The sequence below is a fragment of the Malurus melanocephalus genome, unplaced genomic scaffold (assembly GCF_030028575.1).
Source record: "Malurus melanocephalus ecotype Western Australia unplaced genomic scaffold, MMel_1.1 scaffold_41, whole genome shotgun sequence".
In the NCBI taxonomy this organism is placed as follows: Eukaryota; Metazoa; Chordata; class Aves; order Passeriformes; family Maluridae; genus Malurus; species Malurus melanocephalus.
Window position 1 is genome coordinate 3,079,148 of NW_026623273.1, and position 16,172 is coordinate 3,095,319.

General features: G+C 38.2%; 1 protein-coding gene across 4 annotated transcripts in view; it reads left to right on the forward strand.

Moving 5' to 3' along the window:
- GHR (growth hormone receptor) overlaps positions 1 to 16,172 on the forward strand; it is a 148,843-nt gene that overhangs the window by 7,246 nt on the left and 125,425 nt on the right. Inside the window, exon 1 of one of the 4 annotated variants that reach the window (XM_057364727.1) lies at positions 8,648 to 8,725. The exons of 2 other annotated variants lie outside the window; for them this stretch is intronic. The gene's annotated coding sequence lies outside the window, so the exon portion shown is untranslated. Of the gene's footprint in view, positions 1 to 8,647; positions 8,726 to 16,172 lie in introns of those variants that run through there. One more of the 4 variants, XM_057364722.1, reaches the window with a different exon arrangement.

Below are 16,172 nucleotides of genomic sequence, written 5' to 3' on the forward strand. Positions count from 1 at the left end.
GACAAGCTGTTTATTTATTACAAAGCAAAATAATTAAAATTAATTTAACTGGCTATATTAGATTAAGGTACATTCATTAGGCAGTTAGTKTTAGTTGTGCAGCATTTTGGATAAGAGATTTTATGTAAACATGTAACTCTTTTGTGTCTTATTAATATTGGTTACTTACTCTGAACTGTAAAATTTAAGAAGCAGCAGAAATGCCAAAATGGAGTCACTTTAACTCCAGTTTACCCTAGTGATACAGAATGTGGTTTAGCAAAACACAAGCACTGCTGTTATTCACCTGAAAAAGTCACTTAGATGTTCAGAGGAAGCCACTTGGACATTTTCCTTAGTCCCCCAGAGAAGGTACTTCTGTGTTGTAAATGCAAAGTGCTGAGTAGGTGGCATAATATCACAATGTTTGTTTTGGTTCCTCTCACTCATTTTGTGACTTTATGTTGCTKGCTGTATGTAATCTGAACCTTGTGTCCAATTAAATGAGTTACACTTTTATGCTTGTTACCATAGGATCAGAGTAGCCTACAAACACAAATGAATTGGCCATCTCAGCTCCCAGATACAATATTTTGTCAACTTCATAAATATTTGTCCCAAAATTTACAGAAGCAGCCTCTAAACTAAGTGTTTCATTACCTGTGTTCTTCACTGAAGATGCCTGGAACTTTTCCAACAGCCACTAGTCACTCATGACATCTGTTGGCTTCAGCTCCACTGACTTGTCAGCATCTACGAAATTCAGACACTGGCTGTCTTGGGCTGGGGACCCAGAAAGCAGGCAGTATATAATTACCCATCCCATGTGGTTGTTTACTTAGTATAAAATGAAAATCCACAAATCTGCAGTCTGGAATCAATGCTCACCACAGTCTGTACTAATCCTCACTTTACTAAGTTTATAGCTATCTGTTTAAATTCCTATTGTTAACCTCATCCCTTGAAGTAATGTATGCAATCCATTCCTTTATATATACACAAGCTTCACAGGAAAATTGTAGTGCAATCCCTTCCAAGGGACAGGGTGTGCCAGTCAAGTTGAATTCTTTACATACGTGCCCTGTAAATGTCAGTATGCTAGTCTTCTCACGTATTACACCAAAAGACATCCAGAAAACTTAGAGCTGCTGTGATTWATGTCCATTTACTTATTATTCAATCAGAGGTCAACAAACATACTTTATTATTTAAGTTTTTTTTTYTGCATTAAGCTAATGTGAAGAGTCAAAATATTTTCATTTTCTTTGGACAAATCATGATTGCATCTAGGTTATGGTACATACCATTTCCATAAAAAATGCACTTGACTATAAAATATATAAATGCTTGATTAGAAAGAAAATGTTTCCTCACAACAAGTCTGTCAGAACTTCTTTTCACATCATCTTTTATTTGAAGATTCATTAAATAATCCTTTTAATTTTTTACCTTTGATAATTAAAAGTATAACACCTTAAAGTATTTTAAAGGTTTCTTTCCTGGTTTTTACTTTTGTTTTAACATCAGTATTTTTTTTAATTAATACTCTCTCTACCCTCATGATTTGTTTTTGCCTGTTAGCCTGAAAACTTCTAGAAATTGTATTTCTTACAACAGTCAGATATCAGTTATATGGATTGCAGATTATTTGTGCRAATTCTGGAAAGACTGTTAAGGTCTGGCACGAGCACAAATTGTTTGYCACACTAGTTTACCTCTCAGACCAGTGTTGCAACTGTCTTGCAGCAAAACACAAGGAAAAAAAACACCCTTGTAGATGCAACCTGGTTTCTAGTAAGCCCATCCAGGTCAGGTGCCTCCTGATGTCATTTGGAAGACCACGGCTGTTGGGGAGGACCAATACATGTCACCCCACAGATCTCTGCATCTCAGAAACTTGTTGGGCTCAATGCAAACCCATGTGAACACCCATAACTGGCTAGGTTTCAGCACAGTGTTGAGACCAGCAACAAGCCAGAAGCTAGGAGAACAATGCTGATCCCAAGGGACAGTGCTGGCCCCTGCAGAAAACATTACCTACAATGTMTTTTTCCTCTCAAGACTCATTCCATGCTCCTACATATTGTACCTGAGTCTCAACACTTTCTGGCTTCCAGGAGGAAGTGCTGCCTTGAATGCAGCACCTGGGAGTGCCTGAGGCAAAATGCCTGAGGCAAAAACTCCATCCAAAGCACCAGAGATAGCATTGCTCTGTGCAAAGCAGGTGAGGKCAAAACTTGTTGTTAAACTAGAGCTAATAAAGACTAATTTTTTCCTGGTGGTGACAATGGTGATGCTTTGAACCACATTCTCTCTGAGCTACATCCTTCATGCAGTGCTCTCCTGCAGATCTTTCTCTTTGATCTGTAGACTATAGAAAGTGTGTCTAGTACATATCCTGAATTCCTGTGTCTTAATTTACATGCTAAGAATCACCATTCAAAGGTGCCTAGATTCCTTCATACACTGCTGTAGAGAATTTAGACTCTTGAATTTAGGTGTTGTGTCTAAAGTAACCAAAGTAATTGGAAGTAGATGGTATATGTGTTTAGCAAAATGGGATTCAAATCACATTATGCCCTTGTATTCTGTTGCCCAGAAAATTACTTCAGAAATAATTACTCTGAATTCTGAAAAACACTGGATAATAAATGCAATGTGGAAAGGAAATTTCAGCTCACTGCTCTCCTTACTGGAGATGCTCTTCAGTTCAGAGTAAACAGAAGTAGACATACTTTATGGCTACCAAAGTACTCAAAGTGGGCAGCGACCTGTCTGAGAAGAATCCTCTCTTGACACCTGCTGACAGAGAGGGGAAGTGAACAGCTGCAGCAAGCATCACTTACATACAAGATGTGCAATAACTAAGGACACTTTGATTAGACAAAAAAAAAATCTCTGAAGAGATTGTAGGAGACTGCAACCCATGTCTGGAAATGTAGAGAAATGAAATCTTTGACTAATATTCCCAGGGGCAAGTGTTGCTTTGATTCCCAGGGACAAGTGTGGCTGCAGCCAGCAATTGCAGGGTGAAACTTGAGACAAATAAAATTCATGGCCAATACTGTCCATTTTTGAAGAGTAAATTTATATTTCCTCTAAGAGCAAAGCACTGAAGTAGTCTTCTGGAAGGCCTAGAAGAGTTCACAGGCTGAAGACCAACAGCAGCTGGGAAAGTTCTCTGGCAATGATGACAGATGTGGGTAGGAAGGCAGCAAGAGTGGTGGTAGAGTTGAAGAGCAGCAGCACAAATAACAAAAGCTGCCTTTTACCCGACAATACTTGCCCTGGAGTTCCACATACTGCAGAGACTATTTCAGATACTTCTTAGCTTGGATAAGGAGATTAGTCTACATTTGGACTGCTGCCATGGAGATGTGAGAAGGTTAGTAATATTGACATAACTTATTTTGTAGATTAATTTTTTATCTCTTACTGGTTTATTGTTTTATTGTGTTTCTTTACCCTCTTATTAAAGTTATGTTTWTTCAAATCACTTTGATACAGGTACTCCTTACTCTTTTGTACTTAATTTCTCAGGTTTCTGAGAGTGAGTCTTAGACCACAGTTTCTTAAGCTTTCAGAAGGAATACATAGAGCTTGTATTGGCTTCTCGTAAGTGTTAATGAGCATAGTCAGTTTTATGATTCGTAATGCCTAGCCAGCCACAAGTTTCCAATTCATCTTTATCTTCTTTATCTTCCATGACAACACCTGGAGTTGAGTTYAACACTTTCCATGCTTGCTGAATTATTTTCTTATACTTTTAGAAACTCTTACTGCACAGATTTTGAAGAGTTTCTTCTCTCTTTCTCAGACAGATCTGTGCAATTACAGCATGTAGCTGTATTTGTCATTGTAGTACTTTCCCCTGCATTTGTAACTGCTTTCCTGGCTGTGTGGGTTTGTGGCTGTATCCAAACCCACTGAAATCAGTATAAAGGTTTTCTGACTGGTGGGATTTGGRTCTTATCTTTCAGGCTGGAAACCAGTTAGTCAAATATACATGAAAATCACAGAGGTGTTTTGAAGTACTTGCGTAACAGCTACAAAATTAAGATCAATTAATCTGACAGGAAGACAGATTTCTGTYTAATGAAAGGGATAAGTAATCCTTTTGTTATACTCCTTCATGTTTTTTTAATGGCAATATTTTGTATTGCACCTACACAAGTTTCCCTGGCTARCTTAATCACCATTTACATACATGGATTCTCTATTATGGATGTGGTTAAAGGAAAACATGCCACACTTGGATATCCAACCAAACAAAAATAGTAATATATGGGGGAAATTAAGTTCTGAAATAAAGAAACAATATAGAGGCAGCAATATTGTAATTGTATATTACAATTTATATTGTAATATAAAATGAATAGCACATTCATTTTATAATGCAAGTAATGAGCTTGTTGAACATGATTTAGATAGTGTATCTGAAGAACAGCACCAGGAAAACTGTTCATCTCTTCATTTCAGATTAAGTCCTTGCTATTAATGTCATTATAATAGCGTGTAGCCTATCCATCTCTGTGCAACGGTGTTGGCAGAGGCTATGAAAATTCACACAYGATAAAACCTGCTTTAGCTCAAGCTCATGGAAGAGAGTTTTTGCCTTACAGTATATTAATCTTGTGGAAATTAATAGATTTGTCTGTGCATGATCTTGTAACACCTGACTTCCACTGAACTATCCTCAGAAACATCAGTAAAAGGGGAGATAAGTCACTGAATGTGGACATTTGTAAGTGCATTTCAAATCCCATATGTATGATTTTTCATTGCCTTCTTTTACACTGACTTTTTGCTTCTGAAACAGATAGATTTAGTTTTGTATGTGAGACTAACAAAAAAAGCTCACTGCCTGTTATTCCTAAGGAAGGAGAAGCTTCTGTTCTAGCAGTGYTGTGTTTTTCTTGCGGGGCAGAAGGCTTATTGTTAAATTGAACTTAGAAGTACTAAGAACCCAGAACTAAAAAGATGGATATAGAGATTCCAGAGAATGATGATTCTGCATGAATGTGGGAGACTTAGAGATTATGGGAACCATGGAAAAGAAAAATGGGAAATCTACATGTTATGGTGTTCATAGGAGAAGAAAATGTGGATGGATAAGAGCATCAAGAAAAAAATAACAGTGACAATTGAAAATACAAGTTGTAGACAAGCTGGAGCATGCATATGCTGAACAAGAAAAGAATAGCAGAGGAATAAGGGTTTTCTCTTAACAGGCCTTTTATTACCAAAGGATACAAACAAGATTTTCAAAAAAATTTTTCTTTCACTAGCAAGGCAGCAAGGCTGATATTTGTACCACCCCTCCTCTGGGAAAAAAAAAATCCTCATAAAACTGTACCTCTTGAAATTTGTATTAAGAATTAATTAAAAAAAAACCAACAAACTCTAGCAAATGAGAGATAAGCTAATTTCTTAGCATACTCTTTTTACTCAGCATTAGAAGGTAATTTATCCAAAAGTTATAAGATTATTTCTACATTAATCCACTAGCTGATTTCTGAAAATTAATTTTGCTTCAATTCACAGGTTCGGCCTAATTTTTTTCCCTGTGATTAGTATATATATGACATCTGAGCTTAATCTGGAATGAACTTTAACTTCTCTGGAGTGTGTTTTGGAGTTGGGAATGAGGGGGCTTTTTTTGTTTATTTGTTTGTTCGTTTGTAATTTTTCTTCTCTGTCCACGGCTATTGGGATTCATGTCTTAAAATAAGCTAAACAGTCTCTGTGTACTATTTTAACCAATTATAAAGACAGCTAATACAGATGCCATTCAGTAAAATCCTCTATGCAACAGCCCCTATTCCACAGTCAGTCAAGTGCTTTCTTTCTCATACAACTTCCTGCCCATTCAACTGAGAACGTACAGGTTTATTCACTTAATTTATTAAATTAAAGRTATTTGTATTCTGTGCTCTGAACTTTACTGTTTACCTGAGCAGCCATTTTCAACATGGACACCTGTAAAGGAGAAGTGTTCTTATGCTGTATATTTTATGAACAGTGTTTTAAATAAAAAATGCCTAGAATCTCATACAATCCCCCCCCCCAAAAAAAACCCCCAAAAAAACAAAACAAAAAAATAAACCAGTTTGCCAAATGTTGATTTTATTATCAGCAATAAATCAGGTTTTCCATCTCTTTTTAGTCAGGAAAGATTCCTATGGTACAGTCATGAAACTGATTCTTTGCTGCCTTGGAAATTTCTACAGCCACAGATTTCAATGGCATAGCCACACCATGAGGTTGGTGCTCCTGTGCAAGTCCCCACGCCAAAGCCCAGAAATATCTGCCTTGCCTCTGCTCTTAAAACCTACCTCAAAAGGGGCAAAAGCMGCAAATCTTGAATATTACTGCTGTAGCCAAAAATGGTTTATGGCCCAGTTTCAGGTTACGTGTATGGTACAATTTGAATGCAAATATTATAAATATTCAGKGATTAGTTCTCAAGGTGTGCTGGAGGTTGCCTGTGACTTTAACCTACAGTCCTCAGCTGCTGTTTTAAGGTCAGCCTGTATTTACAAATCTTGTCTGTATATTTATTTATGCATTTCCAGTTAGACATTGACTTATAATGAMAGTGCAGTGGGCGTAGCTGTCTCCCATTGCCAAGTGCATCTGCTTGGAGCCCAACCAATTGCAATAGCAAATAACCCAACAAAATCACAATTATTCTATTCAGCCATTTCTCAAATGATGTACCAATTGTCTTTCTAACTTCTCTTTGGGATCAGAGGTACCTTCTTGGTCTTTTCCCAATAAATTCCAGGGAAAATAAATGTTTTTGCAGAGTACAGAATATATCAGCTGCCTCTTGAAACCAAGTACAAGAGAGTCGAAATATTAATAGGAAAAATTAATGACACTTTCAGTAATATTTTGGGCAAAATACTCATGCCCAATTCTCTAGATCATAAAATACTTCCTGTGCAGTTTTCAGTAAGAAATTCAGGGCAGCATCTAACTCACATTTAGATGTTTTAGTTCCYGCAGTTATCAAGGATCTGTCTGCAGGCAGAAGGGATAGACAAAGGTATCTGGGGATTAAACTTTTAAAAATCTTACCCTCTGGAGACCTCACTTCCCATCCAGAAGCAGGGAGAAGGCACTTTGCTGCATCAAAAATGTATTCCTCATGAGGATAAATAAGTGCACTGAAGAATGCCAGGCATTTGCACTTTGACACTACAGCTGTGTCAGTGCCGGACACAGACCACGTTACGGAGGCTTCGCAACAAAAATGTCAGAAAACTTACTGTGTTGGGGTAACTGTGTGATAGGGAATAGAGTTTGTCTTGGCCCATGCTTCTGAAATTTCCTTAGGCATTAGTGATGGCTGAGGAGCCAGAGGCTATGAGCACAGTTATTACTTCCTTCAGATAGTGAAGAACTGAGAGCTTGTTTGTGCTCAGAGATGTGCAGAGCACTGCAAAACAGATGAATTCAAGCAGAACACAAAAATGGARAGTGAATGGTGGTGCCAGCTGATCACAGGCCCTAAAAAGGGTTCAGTATGCTGACTAGGAAACAAGAATTATTGTAGAGCAAGCCACTCTTCAATACAAAGACAAGTACATTCTGTGTAGAGGCCTGACTCTCTGTGGAATCTGGAGGGAATGTAGTCTTTGAAGATTGCCTRAGAAATAAGTGCTCAAAGTTCACAGGCTGACTTAATCAAAGCAAGTSACCCATTAAGACCTCTTCACATCCCAAGTGCTTTGTACCTCAAGGCATATCTCCTCTCTGCACACAGGAAAAAAGGCTTCTCCCTATAATTTTGTTAGTGATGAGTGATTTTATAACAAAACTACCATCAGAAAGCCATTTATGCCTCACTTTTATGCTAGTGTTGCATTTTTTTGGTGGGATATGTGATTTTTCAGTTTGGCCTTCTTCTGGCTGAGGACAGGATCTGTGTTATGGAGTGCTGCACTCATTTCCACTACCCATTCTGCTTCACTTCCTAAATCTTGACCAGTCTGAAAGAGGATGAAAATCTCTCTTGAACTGGCAGAGCAATGGCATTCTGCATAGAGCATCCTGCAATTCTCCTAGGGCTCAGTGCTGGTGTCCAGAGCAAAAATCTGTTAGTGGTGGTATGGGGCATGAGTGTGATAGGACTCACTTCCCAGGCTACCCAACCCTTTGGAAAAGAGGAAGGGYGAATGAATCACCCAGCCTAGCAGAGTCACAGCCTAGCAAAGTCAAATCCAAAGATGGTATCTATCAAGGTTAAACAGTAAACCCAGAAACATGCACCTTTTGAGGCCTTTTCCTTTACTAGGGGAAATCACTGTGTCAACAATTGTCTCACAGATACTGGCAGAGATGCTATAGGACCATCATATGGAATAGCTCCAGGCAGGGAAAAACAGGGATGAACAAGTGACTAGCTAGARGGACAAGGCCTTTATTTAAATGCCTTTGAGGTGCCTTGGTCACAAGGCAGTCTGGCAGGGATGCACTCATGCTACTCCCACACTGTCCAGACTACAATCAGGGGTCATGTCACAAACCCTGGTGACCTGGGAACTCTGCTGGTATTTGTCATCCCAACAAACATTACACTTGCCAGCCCAATGAATTAAGTAGCTCTGGGGTGATGTTGCAACACAGTAGGCTCATTAACTTATTGTGAAATGAGCAGAATGTTGTGGAATAGCACAGAAGATCAGCAGAGGATACACAGGACCAACATCCCTGTTGTCCCTGCCGGCAGGACKATCAGGTAACATCATACCTTTACTAAAGTCTTGCTGCTTCCAGCACTTAAAGGGACATATGTGCTCTAATTGCCTTAACTAGCTTTTTGAGTCCCTGATTTGCTTGAATCCTACCTTTATGGCCAATTTTTGATGCTGATGAGACAGTGAGGAGAAGATGAGTATTGTGATAGTCACAGCAGCAATTTGTTTCTGCTCTTCCAAGCTGCACTTCACTTCAATAAAAGCTTTGTGGATCATGCCTTTGAAACAGAACGGGGGAGCCTCATCCATCTCAAGAATGAGGGTTTGATCTAAAATAGGAAGAAAACCCCTACATTAAAAGATGGAAGTCACCTGTACTCCTGCCTATAAATGGCCAAGACACTGACAGATAAATAGTTAGAGTGCGCAAATAATGGAAACATTGCTCTTAATAGCTCAAGGCTCTACAAAATATGTTGTTAGGTCACATTATGGGATCTTCGAGGAATTTTTTTCAATTATAAGTAAATATAAGGGGCAATTTTGGGATGGGGAGAAGAATGACTCAATACTCTAAAATGAAAGTTAAAAAGCAGTGAGAGATACCAGCAAAGGAAATTTCCACATCTGATGTCCTGAGGGTCTCCCATTTATCTCTGGAGAAGGCAGGACAAGGTAGTAACTATGGACTAAGCTGGCAGCCTTCTGAGGGAGAAAGAACAAAAGAGAGAGAAAAAAAGGAGAACTTAATTAAAAATAGTAAGAAAGACAATGATCATAACAAATTTTTCTTTGGAGTATAGTGATACAACACTTGCAGGATAAAGTGGCATTTGTATGAATGCTGTAAACAGTCTGGAAATATGAAGAAAAAGTGATCATCCTTACCGAGAAGCAAACAGATCCTTTTCTCCATTTTGAGACAACATGGAGATATCCAGGCCATTATAGCAGGAGAAAGGACTAAGAGATTCAGTGCTCTACTGCTATCAGTAAGAATCAAGTCATTTTCATCTGTTGTAATTGAGTGTAATTAGGTAAAAAATTAGCAAGTGAGTACACTCCAGTCTTATTCTGTCAGMACTGGATTTTGTTTCAGACCTGGTTGTGCAGTTTTATTGGTTTCACATGCTTTGAAAGAGCCAATTTCAGTGTGTGACTCAGGACACTACAGATGTTTATCATTCCTATTTAACACAACCACAAGGTCTAGGAATAAAATGGCAAAAGAAAATAAGCAGCAAAACTGTAACTAATAGCATTCATTAGCTCATTTTGCTATTAATGAAAGCACAGTTTAACATCAATCTTGCTTTTTTGTTTAGTTCAATGGCAAATTTTCTCATTGGACTCAAATTTTACTTTGGTTAAAATAATCATGGTGTTCATTTGGTGGGTAAAAGAAGTGTGATGATTACTMCCCAATGGGGACAGATTGGCAATAGACTGATATACAAAATATTGTGTGTATTTGTAAATYTAGTTATTTTGTTTCAATAATTAACAAACAAATTGACTTGAAGACTTGCTAGATATTATGCAAATGAGACTTGCACAAAAATKTTGGGGTTYTTCCCCTCTAGTTCCACAGCCCTGTGATTTCAGAGCTTGCCACAGCTCTCAGCCCTGCTTTGTTTATCAGACACCAAGCATATCTTTGGAGTTGGTGCTCTCAGACCAGACCCTGTAGGCTATGGAAAGGGTGCTCAAATTTGGCAAGCAAGGACTCATCTACTTATTTATCTCATTAAATACATCACAGTGCTCAGTGTAGTATCTTTGTGTMGTGGCTGTTCTGCTTGGATTCAGGTGCCACCTTTGCTGTTGCAGCTGCTGTGGATAGGAAAGCTCTCATGAGAACATGAATGCCCTGGCGCTGTGATGTGGCCCTTATTTGAACTTGGCAGAAAAGGAACAGCTAATGTTTTAAACTGCAGAGTTCAGAACAGGAACCATCTTCTAGCATTAAGAATTTATGGGTTTTATTTTAATGACGTAAAAGAACAAGCCAATTCTGAATAGCATTAAACGTTTGCAACAAATATCTTCCTTGTCTCCTTTCCTGTAACATACTTATTCAGATGGATCTTCCAATCATATATATAGATATAGATATAGATATAGATATAGATATAGATATAGATATAGATATAGATATAGATATAGATATAGATATAGATATAGATATAGATATAGATATAGATATAGATATAAAACTTTCAAGACAATAAATAAATCTTGAGAATAGGGAAGGGAACAAAGCTCCCCCACCTCCATGTAATAGGAAAGGAGTAAATTGACTTCCTATAACAGAAAAGCTTGTGAGTCCAAGGTACTGGAATCATGGGTGTAGAGGCAAATAACTGGATAAGTTACTAGATAAGATACTTTCTTCCTCCAGAAAATCTTTTAAATTTATAGCTGTGTTATGAAAGTTTGCTGGGAATGATCATAAGGAGCCTCAGCCTCTAAAAATATTAACCTGAACTGAAGCAGAGCTGTACAGCTGAAAGCAGGGAAGGAGAGGTGAGTTCTGAAAAGGCTGGTAAACATTTGGAAAGCATACTAATATATATAAATATTAATAATTTTATTTTACATAGATCTCAGAAAGTGAGGCTCTTGATGTATGAAGCAGCAACTAAAAGGAGCAATTGAAACAATGAGCACAGCCACTCTAGTAATTTTAATTCCAACTCTGTATTTCTGAGTTGTGATCTCCAACAGCTATGTCTGGATGGTGGGAGGGGAGGTTGTGGTTGGATATCACTTGCTGGAAGGAAAACTCCCAAAAGTTTACACAAAACACCATTWAAAATTTGAGTGTTCTGACTCAAAGAGAACTTTTGGTTGGGTTACATAGAGAGAAAACTGGTAGATGTTTGGATGTATGACAAAAAAACCTTTGTTTTCACAATACTGAGTTTTAYATTCTAGAAATTAATTAGAGACAGCTCAAGTAGGCAGATGGCCATGTCTACATCTGTACTACTAAAGGAAACAGAACCAGTCACTGGTGGGTAATCCTCACACCACATAACTTTTGGCCATGGTTTCCTCATGGCCCCCATCCAGCACTTGTATAGTATAATGATTATTTCTATGCTGTAGCTAAAATCATGTGAAGGCTCAGGTTTCAGTCTGCCAGACCAGTGTTTTCATAGAGTGAAACTGCAGGAATGTGCTGCATTCCCCTGATGAGTACCATGCTGCATACCCAGGGATTCAGATACTGCTGGGACAGTGTTGGAGGACAGTCTACAAGCAAGAAGCCAGCTCCAGTGGTTTAGTCATCTCTRTGCTTTCTACTGGAAACAGTTTCCAGCCAGTGCTATTCCTCTAGCATTATTTAGGACTTGCTGACTCAAGTAGAAATTATATCAAAGAGCGAGTTCAATGATGTGRGTGATACAGGGCCAGTGAGCAATCTCATTGCCTGGTCCTGTTTATTTATTTTTTTTTATACATTGAAATTACTTTCATTAAAAGAGAGCAGATATGATTTGGTACAAGAGGAGTACTGGATCACTACATCACTACAAAAGTAATGACTGGACGCATTTGTCAGCAATGTTTGGGGAATCAAGGCACATAGATACACATACTTCTCCTGGCACTGCCTGCCCCACTCCTCAGGGTGGCAAGGCTTCTCATCTTCCCTGTAGCAGCGGCGCCTCTTCCCCCAGCAAACACCAGCACCACCAGCACTGCAGTGACTGTGGCTTGCTCTAAAAAAGGGACTGTGAGCAGAAAGATGTATCAGGCAGGGGACTTTGTACAAAGATAAGGCAGTATTAATGAGACAAAAAAGACAATTTACAGAACAGTGCGTTTCACCCACCAAACGTGTGATCTGGACGTTGTAGTCTCTGAGGAAACTCAGCAGAACCCAAGGTGGGGCTGGATTGATGGGCACTTCCCAGAAACCAAGCCCTTTTCTCACTCTAGATTCAACAAGAGGACCATGMCAGGACCGATGTGGATTTCAGATTTTGTGACTACAGAACAGCCAGATTGAATATATGGGAGCAAAGTATATGTATTTCACTGCTGCAACCAAAGTCACAGGCTTGGGACCTTGGGTAGCAGAACTAAGGTAGCAACAGATCTTCAAGAGGACAAGTTTTGAATTACATTCTTAGAAGTTCAGTTCRCTGAAAATTTCACAATGTTTCGGTTTTGGTCCAAATCAAAACAAAGCAAACAAAAAAGGAGTAAAAAAAACCCTGCATTGAACTGGAAATTCTCCTTTTAGGGCAGGTCAGCAGCAGGATTATTAGGAAAATGATGTACYCAGGTGAATCTCCATTCCTACTAGAATTGACTATTGTATCAAYTTTCTACCTGAGAGGTGACTAAAGCAGCTTGCTAAAATCAAAGTCAAAGCAAAGAGGCAATAATGTAATCATCAACATACCTGGGGAAAGAACTGGGAAGGAAGTGAGTAATTTCAGGTAAAGGGCAATTTTGACTCATAAGGAAAAGGATTTTTGCTGGCCATGAATGTATTTAAGCATGAAATGAATACTGATAACCACTAGTAAAGCTGAGTTTTGATGCTCCATCTCAATGCATTGTTTAAAATGGGCTTTGAGAAAGTTTGARATGCTTATATGACACAAGAGCTGGAAACTGTGGACCTCTGTAGGTAAACAGCARGGGGTATGTTGAAGAACATCAATCTTTCCTCTGCCAGTGTGAGTAAGCAGTTGAGTGTCAATGGTATGTACCTTTATCTCATGATGCTTAGCTGTCAGGATGTATGCAGGCTCTCTATGTGATCCCATGCATCGGAGATGCCTGTGTTTCACTTTTCAACAGTTAACCAAAACTTCCCACATTGTTTTGGTTTTGCTGTCTCCAAACTTCATTAAAATCATCAGGTGTGAGGAAAAAATAAATGAGGCATTCCCAAMATATAAGTAGATATGCAGTCATGACAATATTTTGTTGAAACCACTGAAAAATGTACATATTAAAGACAGTAATCTTACTGTTGTAATCCTTGCTCTGCTTGACCTGGCCCATTMTTCCCAGCTATTTCTCCAGTGTAGACAAATGGATTGTGCCTGAATACTCYAGTCCTGTAGGTAGCTATGAGCTGCCACCGCTTCCACAAGGTGACATCRACAGCATTTCTGCTCCACAAGTAAGAGAAGCTACACTTTATTATGAGATACATCTCCAGAATTACAAACTTCCTTCACATTTACCTGTCCTTGGGAATGTTAATAGCATGTTTCATATTTTAAATTAGATTTTTAGGATGCAACAGGAATACTTCAGTGCCTCTTCTATGGAGAGGATTTGACCAGGCATAGATTGATCAGAGAGCTAGAGCAGAAACGAACAGATCTTCAATCCTGAATCCAYAGCTCTGGGCGCTTGCTTACTCATCATGTCAGGCCAATGTCTGCACTAGGAGTTATAACTGAAAACCACTAATTCAAAATTATAAAAGTGAAAGATTGAATTTATGAAAATGGGAAACAGCAGTTTTATGACAATTTCTTACTAGAACTCAACTGCTGGGATCAAAGTCATTAGTGTTCCWGTTAAACAGCAAGTAGCACAGGTCTCAACATAACAAGGGGACTTGCTCTTGGCTGTGTTGACTATTTTATAGAATTACTTCTGTATGGGCTGTTTCTAGATGTGTCCTGTGTAGAAGTTTGGACTGGCTGGATATCCAAGCATCTGTTTACAAGTGTCAGGATGGATGGAATGTTATCAAGTACAGTCAAAAGCAACTGGAAAGGACACATCTGTTGGTGTTCCACTTCGGGGCTACAATGAGATTAAAAATAAAATAACAAAAAAACATTAGTTAGATGCTACTGTCATTGTTTGTTTGAATTAATTTAAACATTGCATTTGCAAATAACTTCAAGACTGCTATCTAAACTGCACTAGACTCAAAGAAGCAATGAAAAAGAAAAGGACAATACAACTTAGAATTTTGATAAAAGACCTCTTTTCTCTGTTTGTCTGCTAGGTCTTTCTGAGTCAGTAACATGAAAATCCTATTAAAAAATCTTTGAAGAAAAATAACAGGGGGAAAGTTACATGCTTAGATTTAATTTTATATGCCATATGTTCACTCTGTCCTTCTGTATGACTATACAGGTACAAAAGTTAAATTTGAACAAATTTAATTGAAAATTGTATGCATTGGGGAGAAATATGACAAGTTGAAATCCTGAGGAGATACAAGAAATCAACAAAAGGTGTAAGAATATCTAAAACATGACCAAAAACCAGACCTTGTTGGTAAAAGAGAGTTATGAGTAAGACAACTAACATAGGAGGGCAAGCTGACAGTGAAGAACATAGTTCTGCACTAGTACAGAACCCCAGGAGAAAGTTGGATTCATCAAAAGCCTATGRATGATGGTGAAAGGAGAAGAGCTCTCAGCTGTTGCTATCATTGAACCAAACCACATGAACAGAGAATATATAGTGGAAGCCTTTATTATGAATAACATGAAAAATCATTCTACACCCATTGCACAGAACCAGAGTCACAAGATAATTTAACTATCCAAAGAGTGGGCAGGAAAGGAAACATCAGAACATAGATCAATTAGCAAGCTCTGGACTGAAAAGCATTATTCACCATCTATATTTCTGTGTTAAAAACAGAGAGAGGAAAGGCTCTTCTGGATGTGTTTCTTACCAGTGAAGAGTAKCTGTTTGAGAAAAGAATGATGAAAGGAGACAGTGATTGAAATTATAGAGCATACAATCTTAAGGAATAGAGAAAAAGGAGAAAATCAKGGACCTGAAGTAGACAACTTCCACCAACTGAAGTCAATGAAAAAGTCCCAGGAAAAAGTAATTAACTTGTAGCAGAAAACATGATTATCAGAAGGGAAAATATTGAAAGACAGATTAGTTTAGGTAAGCTAGAAACTTTTACTTCATCTCAAACTCACAAAGTTGCATCTGAAAAGTGGAAACCAGATCAAATTCTAAAATACATAAAATAACAGCATGTGTGTATGATCCAATCAGAAAACTAAGGCATAAACCAAACWTGGAGTTAGAAAACACTTTCAAAGGAAATGTGCATTAACAATAACAGWGAAAAAGGAATTTTTTATTGTTTTTTTCTGCCTATTTACAAGACTGGAGGMAAGGCAGTGATATAACTGATGATTCCAAGAAGACTGGATTATTTAAAACCATATTATTTATGCATGTCAGCTGTAGACACAKCACTAGCATAATTAATATTCATGACAAAATGTTAAATACTCAATATAAAACAGGGAAGAAAGAGGACACAAGAGCATTATGAAATGTTGTCAAGTCAGCAGCCCAGATAGACTATGGCCTGGGATATTTTTAAGAATGAGGTGAATTCTTTATACYAGTRTCATGGTTTAGAATGCTGGCCAAAAGCCAGGCACCACAACACCTGCTCATTCGCTCTACCCCAACACCACTGGGTAGAGAAGAGCGAAGAAAAAAATTAACAAAAGGGTT